Below are 20,581 nucleotides of genomic sequence, written 5' to 3'. Positions count from 1 at the left end.
CAGTAGAATTTTGAATGATAGTGAAATCGATAAAATTCATTCTAGTTTTAATTTAGCCATAATACCAGCCGCAGGTGTTTTTTTTTATAATAATACTTTTGTCAAATGCTATAAATGATTCCGACAATATACTAGGGGAAGATGACAAAGAAAATAATTCTTTCTACGCATTCATTGCATTGTTACTAAAAATGATTACAAACATGTTGATATTATATTGGATACTGTTTGTTATGATACAGTATCATCAAATGTATCGTTTTTAAAACGAAGTGGTAACGAAAGTACGTTCAATTCTATAAGGTTCTGGCGACAAGGCAGTTTCAAGGGAGATTAAGTTTTATCTATGCTTTTAGGAAATGTAAACAAAAGTAGCGGTATTAGGCAAAACACAGTTCCAGCAACGTCTCAAAGTAACCGAAAAAAGCAAGTGGACACTTTTTAGACCATGATTTCCGAAATTCATCAACATCTAGTGCGGAAACTATAAGTGAACTGATTAGTGATTCCCCTGTAATAAAACGGAATAATAGAGTTAGGGTTTCCTTTGTAACTGAAACCAAACAATCTACAGCAGATCCATTAACCACAGAAATAAGACCAACCTCAAACAGTAGTTTCAAACAAGAGAATCCTATGCGCTCTAGTTTGAAAAAGTCATCGCCAAAAAAACACCAATGAAACAGAATTCGCATTCTCTAACGACGCGCCTGAACATGTTCCCGTTAAAGCTAAAATGGTTGATGTTGGAACGCAGACAAATAAATCTTTCAGATATAGTCTTCGTAAAACAAAAGGTCATGTTAGTGATACCGACCTAGACGAGATTTTTTTTACAGGTTTAGGGGCAGACAATTTATCTTTGAAGTGCAAAGAAATACAGCGCAAAGACATTGGTAATCCAGGTAAAATAAATAATACGATTAGAAAGCAAACTAAACATTCCAGTTTTCCAACCGCAGAAGAGAGATATTCTTCTCTTTCAACGGTTATTCCAGAGATCTCAAATTATCCTTTCGACACAAATGTAACAGTTATTCAAAACAACGGACACACAGAAGGATCTGTTATGGATTTAGAGTTAGATGATGATGTCTTTGAGGAGGATTCTTGTAACGATCCATCACTCAGTACCAAAAGTTAACCTAATACGGAAGCATTTTAAAAAAAGTGTGACGAAAACCTTTTTGAAGAATGTTTGAACTCAGAAAACATTTCTTGCAGTGAATGCAAAACAAATGTAAATAAAGATATAAATAAATCAAAATGTGATACTGAAGCTAATTCACTTGTGACAAATATCAAAAGTGTTAGGTGTAATAATTTGTGTAATGAATGCAAAGTCAGATATGAAAACGTACTAGGTTCTAGTGAAGAGAAAGTGTTCAAAATCCTTACAAATCAACAGAGATCCATAGCAGGCATTCGAGCACTTTGTCTTTAGAAAGCAGTGGATATGCTGAACTGTCCTCGAATGAAAATTGTTCCAGCTCTCCAATCATAACTCATAGAGTGTGATGCTATATGTTTGTTTTCTTTTCATGCCCATTCTATACTTTAAATTGGCCTAACGTGTCTGAAACATTCCATTTCCGCTTCTTTGGGACAACAGAAGGTCCAAAATTCTTTTGCCTTAGCCATGAGTAAACCATTTTTTAATTACTATAAATAAACTATAATTCAATTTTGTGCTGTTTTGATATTCGTATCTTTAATAAATCAAAGATATCGCCAATATAAAAAAGTGTCAAAAAAACTTAGTATTGTACTGAAATAGTTGTTTTCATTTCGTTGGTTGACAAAGTTTCTTATCATTTTGTCTATAATAAGTGCAACATAAGATGGTTAATGAAGAGAGATATATGTTGAAATATGATTGTACACATGGGGGCAATGAAACAATGCAAAGCCGACTAAATATATAAGACATATAACCTGAGGACTGACAATAATTATTGAAGTTGTCTTATATTTAATAGCAGATTGACAGATGCCCTCGCTGTTGCGCGTTCGTTAAATTTTTCGTATACCTGACTTAATTGAACGTGTAAGTAATTTGTTAAGTATTAACATGAAATATGAAAGCTGTAATAGTATTTCGTTACTAATATATCGTTTCTTCAGTGTAATCCTCATACAAAGCTGCATTGGCTCTTGTTAAATTGATTTGACAATACTATTTTGTTGATGAATATGATTAGTTTCTCACTGAGAAGAGTAAAAATATTGATAATATATCACTCAGACGTGTGCCATACTTCATATTCCCAAAACAAACACATTTTCTTTTTTTATACATACCTGTCCAGTATGATTTTAATAAAAAAAACTGTATTTTCTTTGACCACTTTCATTGAAGCACGAAACACAGACTGCCTAAAAAATGACTGACATGTTTAATGTTAAGCGTGAGTTGCACGGACAAAAATAAGTTTAAGTCATCATTGCAGTGTTATTTTTTTAATTTTTAAATGTAAAGTTATTATATTTAAATACAGAAATGTACCATAAAGAACAAAACGCAGCAATTAACGTTTAAGATGTTCTACGATACAATAAAGTATATTACGCAAGCTGACAAAAGAAATCGACAAATCTGTATTAATTAGATTTATATGCTGTGAGTGATTAGGATTTTATTTCACTGATAAAATCCATTGTTCATCGGTTGGCATAAATTAAAAGCATAAACCAGTTTTGTAATATGGTCAGGAGCACAAACATAACAGAATGTTCACAATTTAAGACAGAATTTGAATAATTTTCAATGATAATTACATTGTGTACATGTTTAATTAACTAATTAACATCGTCCCTAAAGATTTTGATATACTGAATTAATGAATTAGTATCATAAATTTGATGTCAATTTTAGCCATATCTCATTAACGAGTCTTGTACATAAACATATTTTAATATGTTATGTACGTATACTTTCTTACATATGATAGCAAGTACAGACCAGCAAGGGAGAGCAAAGTACATGTACATAGAGCGTGCCCCCCACACTCCCTCTGTATTGGCATCATGTGTTGCTACATTTGTAGGTGTCTGTCGAAAAAGCATAAAAACAAGAATACCTAAGTTCTTTCACTCAAAATGCATTTGGGTCCCGAAATTTACATTTAACTTCTGATATTATTTATTCGACGTTAAGGAAATTAACATAATAATGCTGCAATCAGAAGTAAAATGGATTTGTTAATCATTACCACGAATCTGATTATACATACGGATTATATAGACTTGTCCATCTGTAAATCGGAACAAATTTTGCGTCACTTTAGGTAAAATTTTAGAATATATACTGACTGAATTGCGAATAGTACATATCTTGACTTGCTCTGATCGCATAAGGAACAACAGACTGAGAGTGATATATTCCGTACTATGTGTAAATTATCATATACATGTAGTTATCGCAGCGTTCGAGACAAGCTGAATGCTTTAAATTATACTGTCTTCAAAAGCAACAAATTAATTATGATTTATTCGAGGAGCTATTGTATATAGATTAAAAAGCCAAGCATGTACATTTAGATCAAGCTTTTTTATTGCATACATTGGCAATATTAATTGCATTTAATAAATTAATCGATCAAAACAGCCTAACACAACAACAGTCGCCCGTCTATCATGGATTGAAGGAAATATATATATCACTTGGGATCAATTTCGCCGCGGCAATTCACATACTATTTAAGAACGCGATAATGGTATTAGAAATAATTTCTATTAGTTACAAAAATTGTGATAAAATGATTATTAAGATTGATCAGCAAAATGACAAAAAAGTTTTAACGTTATTAGCTTATCTAATTAAAAAAAATATCAGTATTCAATAACATTTTGTTGAACCAATCGAGTGTTTATGCTTTTTAATAGTTATTGTTTCCGTTTTGTTTTTAGTGTTTGCTTTCATTTAGTATTTTAACGGAGTTTCAGGTTTACATACACTTTTAAAAAATACTTTGAAAAGAGTCAGAAAAAGCAATTTGCCTGCAAATTTCTACGTAAATAACATATTGTCCCCTTTTAAATGTTATTTATAATAAGTCAATTATGTGTTTAAGAGATATTATCAGTTGTCCGCAGAGTTGTTAAGATTTGGGGTATGGTGTTATTTGAAATTGTCTCCAAGTTTATTGTTTTGAGTTTCGTGAATGAAATAGATACTTGAAGAGGTTTGACATCTTAAAAGCGTTGTAACTTAACAATTTTAAGAAATACGATAAGGTGCTTGCTGTTTTTATTGACCAATACTTTAAAAAGATATCCTTAAGAATGCCCAAAACGGCACGATTAAAAATGTTGCAGGCTCGGTGGCATTGAGCGTGTTCATGGAAAGTACTGGAGAATGCAAGTGTAAAGTGAAAAACACTGTCCATACCCTAGCACCGGTTTCAGCAGAATTCAACATTTAAACATGAATATGAAGTCTGATTTCAAAATTATTTAGGTACATTGAAAGCTGTCAGGATCAGTATAAATTGCATTCAACACTGTTTAACTCATCCTAAACATTGCTACATAAATACGCCAAGTCAATCTTTAGTCCACAAGAAAGAATCAAATCAACACCCCTACACAACATCATATTAAAATAATTTCAGTAAACACCGCTCCACAGAATTAACATAGAACAAAAAATAAGAGTATTGACGATCTCCGCATTATTAGTAGACGTAACTAAAAATGGTCAATGATTGGTCTAGAGAGAAATACAAACTAGTAATTTAACATTGAAAACTATCGAAAAAAGGATGTCATCAATATAGATATTATAAAAATTCCCCGTGGGTACAGTTGTGTATTGTTAATTTTAAATTATTATTTAACGTGAGCCTATTGGCTAAATCAATTATAAAGTCTTTACTTATCTATCAAATCTCGACAAAATTGATTATTATTCATGGTGTGAAAAGTATTGTTCCGAATTCTTTAGCCGCAATGACAATATTATCGTTTTTATACAAAATTGTTTTCGTTTAAGTACTAGCCGCAAAGATTTATCAATAAGTGGCCGAGAAACGATACCCCCTGCAAGGAAATATCAGTCGTCTGCTTGAGATGAACAACATGATAAGTTCTTAATGTTTTGTCAATAGCAATTAACGTAACAAATCTGTAGTAAAGAAAATGTTACGCTTATATAAATGTAGTTTAAGTCAATAAGAAAAACATCTGAATTAGGTTATCATCACATATGCTGTCTAGGTAGGAATCGAATATAATCTTTAAAACCTCATTAAGTTATACAAACAATTTTTTTATTAAATCAAGCCTTTAAGCGCCTTATGGTTAAACAACAAACCATACTGTTATGCAATATTGTAATGTTATTTTGAAAAAAAAATTTTTGTCTGGGAATTATCGTGCCACATATGATAAAACTTTTGTTCACCTTTGACCTTTGTTATTGTGCATTTACTTTATATAGCATATCATATCACATAGCTTTCGTTCTTTAAACAATTAACAATTAAAATACCCAATATGTTGCTGGTGATTGTCTTTCATTGCACGCGGTTTATTAATTATAAATGTTTCTTGGCAACGTTATTCATTTTGCGTTGTGACATTATTTTCACAATAGATAAGCAATAACAGTGAAGTCTTTATTGAATGGCTTTTACTTTCAATTTAGGATCAAACGCATATTTAAATGGAAGGTCACCTTAGTATTACATTGAACATTTAATTATAATTGCCAAACTAATAAATCATCTGCTGGTGTAAATAAAATTAAATTGAATACGTACTTAAATGTTAAAGTCCAATTGAAATGGTGCTAAGGAGCGTGGACAGTAGCTGGCGTTATCACTACCGTCTGGGAACAAATATAATTAAAACGAGTGTGCAACAAACTAAATTCTGTCATGTAAACTATATTTAGGTTTCCGATTTATCTATTCTGTATTACAGGTTACAGCTGAGAATCGTCAAATATAAGCACTATAATCTTAGAAAATCTACAATTACGACAATATTTACCATGTTAATCCTGTAAATCTGGATGATTATAAGAGTCTGTATGTGATGCTAGCCTAAAGTAACGGAAACTGGTATCTTAAATATTTTAACTCTTTTGTAACCCCTTTTAGACAAACGCTGTTATTTTTATGATTTTTCTTACATTTGCTGGATTCTTTTTATGCAGGGAGGGAATATGAATTGATACATACATTAAATAGCACATATGTATTTTCATCCTCCTCAGTCTGTGTCAAGACTTAGTGCCAATTATTAATTCAAGCAGTACGTGAATATGCAATCAGAATTCAGAGAAATTCTTATCATTCTTTCATTCAGTTAATATAGAATATTACTATTTACATTAACAACACTTGGCAGTCACAAAAACAGCTGTAAAACATGTGTGTAGTAGTCTTTTGACAGCAGATGTCGTATTTATTTGTATTGATATTTATTACTTTATCATACACCTTAATGTAACGATTTTATTACATGCATGCAATGTAGTTACTTTTCCTGACAACCATGTAGGTAGGCGTTATAAAGCTTAAATACGTTTTTATTTACAAGTATTTTATTTGTGTCTCACAAAAGATAATTAACGCAAATCACTTTTATAAAATGATGCCAATATACATGTATTATCGAAATAACTTACCTGAAATTATGCACCGTAAAAGCAGAGAAGTAGGGTAATTTATTTTTGCTTGGGATTTAAGTTACATCGAGTTTTACCAAATTCCAGATATATTGATGATAGTGCAACTACCTCTATTTCAAGTGAATCGGTCTACAATGGTCATAAATTTCATAAGTATTTCAAATTTTTATAGAAACAAAAGAAATGTACCATTTGAATAGTCTAAAATATTCTTGATTAAATAATTGTCGATGTAGTTCTAAACGATTTATTGCGAACACTTTCATGATGATAATTTATATTTTGTTCCAGAACATTAATTTTTATTATCTGATGTATAAAAATATGTAACATTTAATTATCTATCCCACACTTACATACAACTTCAATATAATTATTTCGTGGTTTGTTGTTATGTCTAATACTTAATAATATTAACATATATATTTGTGGTATAACTGGCCTTCCAATACGTACCAAATAACTTTCACATTAAAGTAGTGTGACTTTATTACTTGACGTATAAAATTTAGAAATTTTAAAGCATAGCAAATAAAACTATTTTGATAAACATTTTACCAATACTCAAAACATTGAGGCTGACATTTATTTTGTTTAATTTTCTGACTGTTATTTAATGTTATAATTGGCAAATAAAACGTAAATATTACTGTTAGCCATTAAGTGACATAGTTTATCAACCTGTTCATCAAAGAGAAAATATCTAACTCAATGTCACAATGAAAGTACTTCTTTCTCTTATCACTTACAAATGTTCTTCATTTTAGCTTTTTAACATATTCTTTGTCAGTCAAATCGTGAAATTGTCTAAGTTTTGTTCCATTTCCGTGTAAGCAATTTATTTCTGATAACACCGATATTATTCCATACACATTGCAGGTACGTTAGTGAATTAAAACATAGGCTGTAAGTAGATCAATCCGATAATTGACATGCCCACTGACAATGGCCGGTTACCTGCACTCACTACTGCAGTCTCTGGAAAGACCCACTAAAACCTCAGGAACTTGAAATTCTGCCAATAATAGCAATAGTCCAATTAAAAAAATCTCATCCCTATATAAAGGAATGAATAATTATATTTTCTGTATAAAGGGATGGGATTGGTTTACTTTACTGCTATTATTTACAGGACTTTTCTGTTATTATTGACAGAATTTTAAGTTCCTGTGATGAAACGGAATATGCAACAGTTTATATTTTTGTCGATTTGAGCATACTTTTAAGTGTCCATTTAATTTTATTAAGTGTTAATACTTTGAACTAAATTCTGTGCGAGTTTGAACGTTGCTTGCTTTTCTAAGTTGAACATACGCTTGTTAGGTGACGTGTAAAATTAAAACATAGTCAGTCTACGGTTGCTTTAGCAATAAGGAAATGTCCAAACTCAGTCTGAGTCTGTTCATCAAAGTTCCAGCTGTAACACCACGAGCGTCTTCAAACTTTCACAAAGTGCAACCATTCATAACATATATAAACAACACTGTTACTCAAAAAGGTAAAATGAAAACCACGATAAGTATGTGATAAAGTTATTATTATTATTATTGATTGTGCTTGAAATGAAAAGAACCGTTTCAATTATTCATTACATTACTATGCATGCTGAACTATGTCTGAACATCAGCAAAGTTACATATGGCCTTGCCACGAGACACGGACATGTCAAATGTGTTTATACAATTCTTTTGTGCTTTGTCAAAAGTTTTATAGATGTAGAATTCATCATTTTACCGAAACATTTAATATATAGTTTTTACTTCAATATTAAATGAATTCTCTTAAATATTAAACTGTTTTAAACTTTCACTTAATCATATATTTATGGTAAATCTTTCCTTGTATCTTTCCGCTTCTCAGCTTGAAACAAAAATAACTTTAGTGGCTTTTGAAATCGTATATCAGTTTGTTCCTATTTTGTTCGTTATAAAATATACTAAATATTTAACTAAAATGTGTAAATTTAGACTATATCCAACGAAAACAAAAAATGTTGATGAAGCTTTTTGCATCAGTTTATACTCTGAAACTAACATCTGATTGTGTCAATTTTATTTATCATACATTCAAAACTGCATATAACGTAAAGATGATCGTAAAGATGATCGTGCCTAATAATTAAACAGTTGAGGTGTTACCCATACAAACACTGGTTTATTTAAAATTTATCTGAATCTCTGCATATGTTTCCTTGTGTTTTATATTATAGGAGCTCCACTGAGATCAAAAAGCCTGTATATAAAACAAACTTGAAATTCGTGCGTAGATCGAGGTCAGCACATTGAATTTGATCAAAAACAGCAGAGTATGATTAGATAATATCCTCAGAAGTAGATAGAAAATCAATTTTAGTGCGATGTTAATCCTGACTCGATTAAAAAGCGTTGTAACGTTTTTAATTTTTGCGTTATTTTGCAATATCTTAATGATGAACCTGGACTTAAAATGATGATTCTAGAACAAACGGGCATATCATGCGGCGTTAAACGTAACAATTGCAATATTTAACGAGAGAAGACGTTTGGGCATTAAGCAGCGGGTGTCAGAGTCTGTGATGATTGATAAATTGGAACCCTATTTTTATTTACCATTTTCTCTTTCTTTTTGAATAGGCTCTTCTCGTGGTTGTTATTGGTTAATGTTACAGTTTTATCCTTGATTAAACTACATTACTCTGTGATCTTGATAAACAAATCTGATCATCTATCCAGTGTAGAATTAATAACCGTGTCGTTTTATAAACTTATAAAATCTAAAAATACCTTATTTTCACTTAATATCTACATTAGAGTTATACAAAACTTCATTTATTTTAGGTAATGATGAAAAGTACATGCAATATTCAGGTTTTCTCGAATAAAGCTCAAATTCAACGTTTTCAGTGATAGTATTATCTCATGCATGAATGTACATGTTTTACATTATTGTCGTTTCATTTAAAAGAGGAAAAAGTCTGCTCTTACAAGCCCTCGTTGCATACACAGCTTTAATCTGTATTTAATTGAACACATTACTTAATGTGCTTTAGTAGTTACATTATATGATATCAAAGTGGTTTCGTACTGCCAATATGAGTAATGTTATGCTGTCTTTCTTTTTGTTCACGGCGGTGTCCTGTTGATACATGCGCTTTAAATTTTTAAGTTGGTAGTAATCTTCAGCGTTATTTTCCCTTAAAAGATATCATCTATTTGTACGAAAGAACATACATGGATAAGAAAATTTATTAAGAATTAAGTTATACTCCTTTTCATTATATGAGTGATCATTACTTCCCTTTCATAGAATAATAAGACCTATGGAAACCTGAAAGATCGTCCAAAAACTGCAAAATTAAAAATGTTGTTGGATCGATTTGATTGAGTCTATTCATGATACGTTATAATAGTGACTATAGCCTAAACAACGTCAAGGAAATAAATACACAATACAAGTTGCCTTTTGACATTTTACGTTTCTGCATAAAATTTTTAATTTAAATTGGTATATTTGAATGAAAATGTTTCCTATCTGTTTGAAAATGATTGCAATTTTACTAACATTGAAATATAACAAGAGAAGATATGCACGCAATCACAAATTAAATATGTCAATCTGATCCTATATTGACATAAGATCTTAAGATTTACGGATCTTTATCATGTTATTCTCAAACAATGTATCCTGTCCCCATTTTAGCAGATCATAAATATAGTACGTTTGTATTTTTAATTAAATTTCTAGAAAGAAGGTCGCATGAAAGCAAAAACAAATACTTGAAAATCTCAGATCAGGTTTACATGACATGATTACAGAAAGTGTAGCATAACTCGTGGCCTATGCATCGGCTTAATTTAATGAACTCTATCGTTGAGATGAAGTAAAGTACTACATTTTTACACCTTCCGTATTATATCATTTACGGTCATGAATGGCAATTTAGTGACAGTGACAGGGGTATGAAGACAAGGTTTTCAACAGACAGACATCCGATGGTACTTTGAGAACCCCACTAGGGCTGAAATAATTCGTATAAATACATTTTAAATTGTATTGCAGAAAACAGAGATTTTAAAGCATCTGGCACGAGTTGTCATTTGATATAAACATTTAAAAAAATGATGTTTTCTGGCGGACTTGATATCATTTTACCCGGATGACTTTCTTAAAGTATGTAATAAATGACAACAGATATCAGATTTTTTTTTATTTACTGATCTGATTTAACGAAACCAACATGTTTACAAATTATCTTTTTAATAACAAGCAGATGCATAACATAAAACAAATGTAGCCGTTTATTTACACGTATCTTTTTTTTTTGGTTTAGTGCATTCTAGGTACCATTCTGGTTGTGTTGAGGCTGCGTTCTTTATCTTTGTTCTCATCGTTTTACTGCTGTCACCTCCGAGACGTCGATAGATCCCTTCGTGTGTCTTTCTGTATGTCTTGAAGACCTTCATTTATTTATAATGTGCCCTGATTAATTTACCTTATTTGTGTTTTGCGGTTAGCGACAAGTGTTTCCTCCCCTTCTTGTCTTTTTTGCCCATATTCATTCATTTTCCACGTCAATTATCGACTCCCGTCCTTTTTTTTAATCCGGATCATCTCCCACTCCTTTTATCTCAGGCTTCGTTTACACTAAATTCGAGAGCAAATAGGAGCTATTTCTGTCGTCTTTGGCTTTTTGTCATATGTGTGCGTGTGCGTGCGTTTGGGTAAGCAGGGAGGGCCCCGTTCTGAAAAAGTTGCTATTTCTTGATTATTATCACTGCCATACTATCAATAGGTTACTCTGTAGGTTTATGCCACCAAAGTTATGAAACACGAACATAATCTGAAACTAACTTTTTCAGAACAGTATCAATATGCTATTGATTAAACTGGAAAACCTAAGCAAAGAAGAATATTGTTTGATATATATTTTCTTGAACATCTATTACATTCACGTTGTAATTAAAAGTCACAGTCATTTACAGCGAAAAAACATTATAACAATACTGCGTTGATGTGTATTAATGTGTTTTGACACAGGTTATTTATGCTTTTGAAAACACTGTACAACTGTTACTTACCATGTGTTTATATATATGTATCAATTTGAAATGAAATGTAAATCTGTTGTTACTTCTTACTTATGGATTATTTTCACAAAGCGACAAAATATTATTATATCGTATTTCGAATAAATGTTTTTTTTTACAATGCCATATTAATTGATACAAGTTGATATTTCAGAGTCGATTTTAGTGGAAATGTTGACCAGGGGAATAGCATAATAACCACTGTCTTCATCGTAGTAAGGCGTAACTTTGGCGGTGTGTTCATTCAATGTCGCCCGTCCTTGTGTTTTGTTCTTGTAGTTTACGGGACTTCAAATGCCGGATTACATAAAAAAACAACAAAGAGTCCGAAATGTCGTTGGGACCATACGCCGCTTTTCATGGAATGGCACGGAAGTGTCACATTGAAGGTTCCATGATAACCACCGTATGAACACATCTGCGGATGTTTCTAAATTCAAAATTTTACTATTTTATGTTTAAATGTTGAATTCTGCTTAAGCCGGTGCTAGGGGCGTGGACGATAACTTGCACTTTCCAGTACCGTCCATGAACAGGCTCAATCAAACCGAGCCTGCAACATTTTCAATTTTGTCTTGTTGGGCTTTCTTTAGGGATTCTGTATTTTTCTATTTTAACTGTCTGTCACTATCAAAGTTAACATGTAAAATTAACATTTGACTTTGCAAACCCTTACTGACCTGACTATGCATTCAACCAATTTAAAAATACAGTACTACTATTGTCTGCTTCATTGTGTGTACTTTTCAATACATGAGCCATTTTTCACTAGGTTTTCAGTTGCAAATACAATTGGCATGGGCATGCCACTGAATACTTTCAAATAATGTAACCAGGATAAGATCAAAACAGAAAACTACACATAGTAATAATCTTTCTGTTATTTTCAAATAAAACAAAATAATTGTTTTCTACATTTGAAAATAAAAGGTGAAAAACAAATCAGCAACAAAAACGGATTGTTTGCAAAAAGACCAAGAAAATGTGCCTATTTATTACAAAGTAAGTTGGATAAGCCTTACAGGTTCAATTCTGCATCAGCTGGTGTCAGGGGATGTACAGTAGCTTACAACTACAACTACCGTCCATGAACATGCTAAATCAAACCAGGCCTGTAACATCTTGCCGTTTTGGGCGTTCTTTAAGGATTCCATTTTTTCTCTCTTTTTTATGATCGTTATATAACACGAAAGTGTGTTTTTATTATAGGGCTTTTCTTTTAATCAAACAAATAATTAATTAGTTCGGCTTAACATCCAATTAGCGAAAGTTAAGCAACTGGAATTATTGCGTTATTAATGGGTATCACACATGTTACATTATGTTGACGATAGTAATACTGCGATACCTCGTAATCTGTTAAACCAAAGGATTGTATATCCTATTTGCATGAACGTTAGAAAAATATTCATTGATTAGATTATTAAACTGCGGATTAGCAGAAATTGTTCATATATATGTACCCGTCCAAATATAATAACGACTGTATCAATTTCAAAATATTTTAGTTAATGTCCTTACGGTATGGGAAAAAACTATAGATAACATATTTTGTTCAATTTAGTTTTATAAGACTTTAACACAAGCATGTGTTATTTGAATCATGATGGTTTTTTACTATTTGATAAAAATCTGGACTAAAAGACGTCCCTCGGAAGCATATATCACAACAACAATACATGACAATTGAAGACTTGGTTTTATTTAGACAGACGTGAAAGCATAATACACATCATCATATTTTTTTTAATATGCATTTTGCAATTTATGCAAGTTTATAAGTTTATGAATCAACCATTTCATTTTTATAGTAATATGATATAAATTATGGACATGATTTTAATGGATATCCCTTAATTGGTCTTTGAAAGCTCAAAATCTCGAGAGCAATTAAAGAAAATAATAAGACTTTTTAAAAATCGCTGACACGGTTTGATTGAGCCTGTTCTTTAGAGATAGTGAAAGATTAACCTCTGTCACGCCCCAAGCACCGACTAGCTAAAGATCTAGTCAATTATCAACATTAAAAGAATCATCCCGGAGGACCAGTAAAATAGAACAATTATTTTAAGCTCAATGACATACTTTTGGAATTTAGGATAAATATAGCAAGTTGTCATTGGTATGTTTTCAATTCAGTACCCCGGTGCATGGAATGAATTGGGATTTTGACTACGAAAAGAAAATAAATGACTGTATGAATGAATGCATAGTTGTGTATTAATTTAAAAAGACAGTTATTCAATTTGTTTCAATCACATACTAACATGCGTAACTGGATTTACATTTTAAGCCCGATTGTGAAGAAAAACTGTTGCTTATCTTAATAAAATTTCGAATCTCTTCTTTGAACTCGTATTTAGTTACGCCCATTGTCTTTTCGTTTAGAGCACATCCATTCTTTTCTTTGGGTCACTTTCCGCTTTTTAAGGAGTTTCCAATTCAATTCAATTCAAATAGTTTATTTTCGTCTTTCCACATGTTCAACAAATACATCACAATCAAATTGAATACAACTGATGAAAGTACATATGTCATTCAAGACAGAATTATATGAGACGTGATAACCGCATTTTGAACAGACCTGCGGATGTTTGATAATTTAAAGAAATCATGTTAAAATGATCTGCTTTAGCCGGTGCTAGGGGGTGTTGACAGTAACTTGCATTTTCTAGTACCGTCCATGAACTGGCTAAATCAAAGCGGGTCTGCAACATTTTCAGTTTTGGGTGTTCTTAAGAAATTCTGATTTTCTCTATTTTACCAGCAGTGGTTTAATGTAAGAAAGCACTGTCGTGACATCAGTAAGGCTCGAATAAATAGAGACTATTGAATGAGCGTAGGTTCAATATTGAATTTATTGAACCAGTTGAATAAAATTATATTATGCGAGCCTCTGGTTCAATAAATTTAGTAATGAACCTACACGAAAATAATATTTATTTATCACATACCAAAAAACAAAGACTATTTAAAGTGCAAAATAACAATTTTTCATTGACGCGCATATAGTGTAACGCTAACATTTAGTTCTTCCTTACACTATATTTGTATAACGCAAATGACGTCTCGTCACAATAATTATATGCATTGCCGTGCAATACCGTTTCTACGGAGTCACGAAGTCGGCACGGGTGTGTGACAAACCTCAGTTAAGAATATACATACATGTACTATTATATCAATTACACATAGACATGATGAAACAGATAATATCAAACAGGTTATATCAAAACATAATGAGGATTTGATTACTAACCACTAACAATGTAATCCTTGTTGTTATCCCATGTTTTTCTTATTAATTTTATTTCATACAACTATGTAAGTTTCTCATCAATATGTATAGTATAATCTTGTGATATGACATTCCAACATTCACAGATACTGTTTATACGACGTTCTGATAATAAACCTACATATCATGATCATTTTATTTTGATTGAAAGAAAATACTAGCTATTATAGAAGTGGTCCATCAGGCACTATTCATAAAACTTAAAACACGCACTAGTAAAATATCGTTTAAATTCAACAGACAAAGTATTGCTTTTTTGCTCTTTTTTTTTCCCTTTCAAAATTGTGTTTTTAGACCTGCTTGGAATTTTATGATGCAGTATATTAAAGGCCCATTAGGCCTAAAAATGCTATCGCTTTATTCATTCAAACGCTTTTTATTTTCTGTGTACTTTTACAGTTTTCAAAAAGTTACTGGTCATTTTTCTGAACCATCATTTTGTTTGTTTTACGCTTTGGTAATCAGTACAGTTGTAGTGAACTAGTATTTTGTATGGAAGTCAAAATACTATTTTGTTTACATTTTGCTACCTTTACCACACATCATTTTACATTCATTGGTATTTTCACCAGGTGATGAGCGAGCATCTCTCATGTAACAACAGTCTAAACGTCATTTTTGCACTTTCAACAGAATAAAAACATTTCGGAGACAAAATGTGCGCCCTCAGATATTTTAATTCCGAATAGCTACTTAATGATGGATAAAATTTAAAATAATTAAGACATAGACCTGTTTTTCTCAAAACTGATACAACATTAATATATTTTAGGTCTTATACTTAATTTTATTACTTTATTCTTTTGTGGTTATATTTTTAAGCCAATTGATGTTATCTCAATTGATGATCAATCGATTCGCGAATAATAGCGCAAATCAAAACATCGCGAATAATACTGGATTTACAGTACGTACGAATATTGTTGTTGGTTCTCTTCATGTAATGATAAGAGAATGTTTCATAATATTACAAACAATGAGTCTGTTAATTCTATTGACTGTAAAGACATACATTGCAGCTAATGTCATGCCACCTGGCACCGGCTGAAGCAGTATTTATCCAACCGTCATCACAGAGTTTTGAAACCACTCATCTCAGATGATCTGAATTAGCTAGTAACACTATTAATAATATTTTAAGCTCCAGTTTTTATTACTCTATTCTTTTGTAATGATTTTGTTGAAGTCAATTGATTTAGTTGTCTCAATATCACATACTAGTCAGTACAAATATTGTTTGTTCCCTTTAATGTAATGAGAACAGAATGTTTCATGATATTGTAAATATCATTTTCATTTAGCACATACATCTGTTATTTTATAGAGAATGTACACAGATAAATTGCAGCTAATGTTTCGCCCAGTGCACCCCCCTTGGCACCGGCTATAACAATATTTATCCAATCGTCAACACAGAGTGTTGAAATCACTGATCTCAGATGATCAAAATTAACTAGAAACACCGGTATGAAGTCTTGAAAATTAGATAGATACATTTGTGAACAAATTAGATATGTATATTGCTAATAATTGCATTAATTTCTTTGAAGTTCTTGCCGAAGTCATTTTGTCGAGTGCACCCGTATGTAATTTATGTACAGTAACGAGAAACAGCCTATTGTTGGCATATAAAACTGCCAAGCCGAGGCTATTTATTTATTTACTTATCATAGGATTACGGCATGATTATTATATGAGCCATAAATATATGTTGCTTTTATTGCACCACTTCTTTTTTATCCTTCTTTTTTATCGAAATATTATTAATTTACTTGGCACATAATCTATTTAGCAAAAAGGTTAAGTATATGTGTTAATGCGAACGTAATGAGTTCAACATATGTTGCAGTATATACATGTATATCACTAGAGATTAAGACACTTTGATTTGTAATCTATAAAACAAAAGAAATATGTTACAGTGGATCAGGAAAAAAACAATATCCATGATGTAAGCGTAAGTAAAGTTAATCGTGGCTTAGGAGGGTTAAGTATGAATACATCAGTTATTCTGCAGATGTTTCTAAATTCAAAATTTCTCCATTTTCACATTTAAATGTTGAATTCTGCTTAGGCGGCGCTAGAGGGCCTGGACTGTAGCTTGTAAAAAGGTTTACCGTCCATGAACAGGCTCATTGAAACTGAACCTCAAACATTTTTTAATTTTAGTGTGTTTGGCGTTCTTTAGGGGTTTTGTTTTTATCAATTTTAGTGTTTGGAAATAAACACGGGCAGCAATGCAAATTATCTATTGATAGGTTGGGCTCCTTGCAGGTGGTCCTGTGTTGCTGGGTCGTGTAGGGGGTACGTTCGTTAAATGCCAATCTATATCAATACATAAGCCAAACTTCTGTTTATTGCCTTGAAACATTCTGTATATTTAACAAGTGTTCCTTTTCATAATTTTTAACACTGCAAAGGTACTTTATATGTAGGTAAGACAAACAAATCATAACTATCAAATGTTGCACATTTTCGTTGTCCTTCATGTACAAACTTAATCAAATTTAAACAAAGTCTGCAATTTTCACAAAATTTTGTTGCGGTTTATAAGCTTCCGATGATTTACACTTTATCCAGAGTTTTAGTTAGGTAGAGAAAAGTCCCCAGGTGTCCCTCTGTGTATGTTAAGTCAATGGAAAGCTTCAAGTATGGTAGTAGACCAGTTTTACACAAGTTTATAAAATGCAGTATAAATCATGGTTAACGCATTTCGGAATGTCTAAATTACTCGTAAATGTAAAAACAAATGGATGGCGTTAATCCCATATAATGAAAGAAAATGTAATATCTGTTGTAAAAAAAAAGACGAAGAATTTCATGTAATATTAGAACGTCCCCTGTACAAGGATTTAACAAGTTATAAAAAATACTTCAGAAAAAGACCAAATATGGCAAAACATATTGAACTGTTAACATCATAAAATGTGATATGCACAATAACTTTTTGTATAATTTGCATAATACTGAAAACACGTAGGCATATTGCCCAAATGTATTTGCATATAATTATTAAAAATGTATATTTACAATGTGATATAAATACTAATTTTATAAAAAGAACACCTTGCTTCATGACATATATTTGTAATGATATGGAATGACTATGAAAGAATAAAGCCATAAACAAATTGAGCCAGAAAGACTTTTTATTAACAATAATTGTACAAATGTTCACATATTACAATGGTGTTCGCATTTTGCGTATTATAGATAACAATACTTGTACTGATTTTTACACATAATTACTATGACGTTTTGCATTATATGTATAAATATATATAGCACATTGTGGTAGCTTCAAGTAAATACATTTATCCTCTACAAAATTAACTATTACATTTGGAAAAAAGAGATACAGAAGTGTGTCCTTGTTTGCCGTATTGACCTTAATTATTTTAGCCTAAGATTTGAAAAAAAATTATTTCTTCTGTGTGCTTAAATTACAATGAAACTAAAGGGAACAATCGCATATATGTCAAAATGTACTATAAATTTAAAAAATCACCCACTTTTTTAAAATTTAGAGTAAGTAAAAATCTTTACAAAGCTGGCGAAAAATCAATTAAAACTAGGTCATAGCCCTAGGTCATATGGGTTCATGTTTTGATTTCTAAATGGAACAAAAGCGCAACCAACACAACAAATTTAATTAATTGTATGTTATTAGCTGAAACGTTTAGATATCAACATATACTCAAAGAACAGAAAAGTAGTGCAATGTATGGAGTTAGGTTAGTGTTTATTCAGTTTTGTTACTAACACTCGGAATTTTCAAATTATTACAGCATTTAGTTTGAGGTAATTAGACAATATAATATATAGATATATAGTTAAAAAAAGATAATGACAAATTGTGTGTAATTTACTAATTTAATAAATTATTTTAATATGTTATATGGTCGTATATAAACAGCTATTTGCAATGTTTCTCTCGCGTTGTGTCTTCGGTAATAAAAACTTATTACCATTTAGACTGTGCCATAACACCTGTCAAAATAAATATAACTATTAATCTATGGTCTGTGTTTATTTAATGCACATAAATTATGTATTGAAAACACAACGATATTTAAAAGAATTTAATGATAATTTCGCGCATGCGCTTTTGTATGATTTTAATCAAACATTCAACCAATTGCATTCAGCCAAATTAAGTTTTAACACTTTGATTACAGATATATTTACATGATTTGATATATATGTAATTGTGAGCATATATTTAAGCGGGATATATGGATATATGGATTGGCTGTGCTTGAAGAATTTCACGTCCGTTCTGCACACAGCAATGAAAAAAAAAGAAGTCCGAATTACAAAACGTTTGATACCATTATTAAGTATTTATTACCTCATTATTCAACTGATTTATATTTTAAAGATTTCTAATTTCATTTACTTTTTTGTTTGAAATACATTTTTCAAAATTTCAGATTTTAGTCTTTTATAGTATTGAAAGAGTAATATATTCTGCATTTTATAAAAATAAATGAAAAACAAAATTATCACAATCTCATCTTTTTGACGCTTCTGGATCGATTTGTGGCGAGAATATTTATTCTATAGCAACCGAAATCACTTGTTTTTAATGATTATGTGTTCATGTAACGACAAAGACCGTGTAGGCTAAGTTGAGACTGTGGGCTGGCAACTGTTTCTGTAAAGACCTGTATCAAAACAAAACTGTTTATTTCAAAGTGAGCCTACCATGTAGTATAGTAATTGTCATAGGCTGTGCAGGAACTTTCACAGTGTATTTGTTTAAATAACTGCTTTGCTTATTGCATTTACTTTGAGGTCCAGCGCAGTAGCATTGTTCAAAACTCGAAATAACTTCTAAAAAGCGTGTGCGGAGTTTGGAAAGGGAACTACATAATTCTTTAAAACTGTTACATTTTTCCCAGCTCAGGTGCTAAAAAAAAATTTACGAGAGAAAAGTTGTTTCCAAGAGAAAGAAAAAATCTGATAAGCATTTACTTATAAAATTGAATTTCTAAAAGGCATAATCACATGGACATGACAAATTTAAATTTCGTTACCCAGGCAACAAGCAATTATAGGAGTATATGTACAGTGTATATAACAATACATTGGAATGTCCTCGTATGTATTTCTCTTGGTATATTATTCGACATTACTCAACTACATTTACAGCCATTAAATATTTGCTTACAACTAACACCGGAACGCATGCATGTCGTATATTAGAAGCTGTTAAGGGACTATTTTACATATATTTACTTTAATCATCAGTTGATAATATAAAATGCTCGAACAAAAACTGTTTTAAAGCCTTTTGTGAGATAAAGTTAATATTAACCATTTACAAACCGCAAAATGAGGTATATAATGGAAATATTATTTGTGCAAATGGTGCTTTAACATTTTTATGTTTACATTTGGCGTAAATAATGTATTTCTATCATATAATTACCATATTATATCTCGTAATACTATATTAAATGCATTCTTTAGATACAAACGACCTTTTGCAAAAAGCATACCACAAGTTTTTGTCTTTAATGAAATAAAGAAATGGAACATTATAAAAGATATCTTGCTGTCACATTTTGCACGAAA

Source organism: Ruditapes philippinarum, unplaced genomic scaffold (genome assembly GCF_026571515.1).
Source record: "Ruditapes philippinarum isolate M1 unplaced genomic scaffold, ASM2657151v2 ctg2253_1_1_1_1, whole genome shotgun sequence".
Lineage (NCBI taxonomy): Eukaryota > Metazoa > Mollusca > Bivalvia > Venerida > Veneridae > Ruditapes > Ruditapes philippinarum.
The sequence above is the reverse complement of the archived record's forward strand: the minus strand, read 5'-3'. Positions refer to the sequence as shown.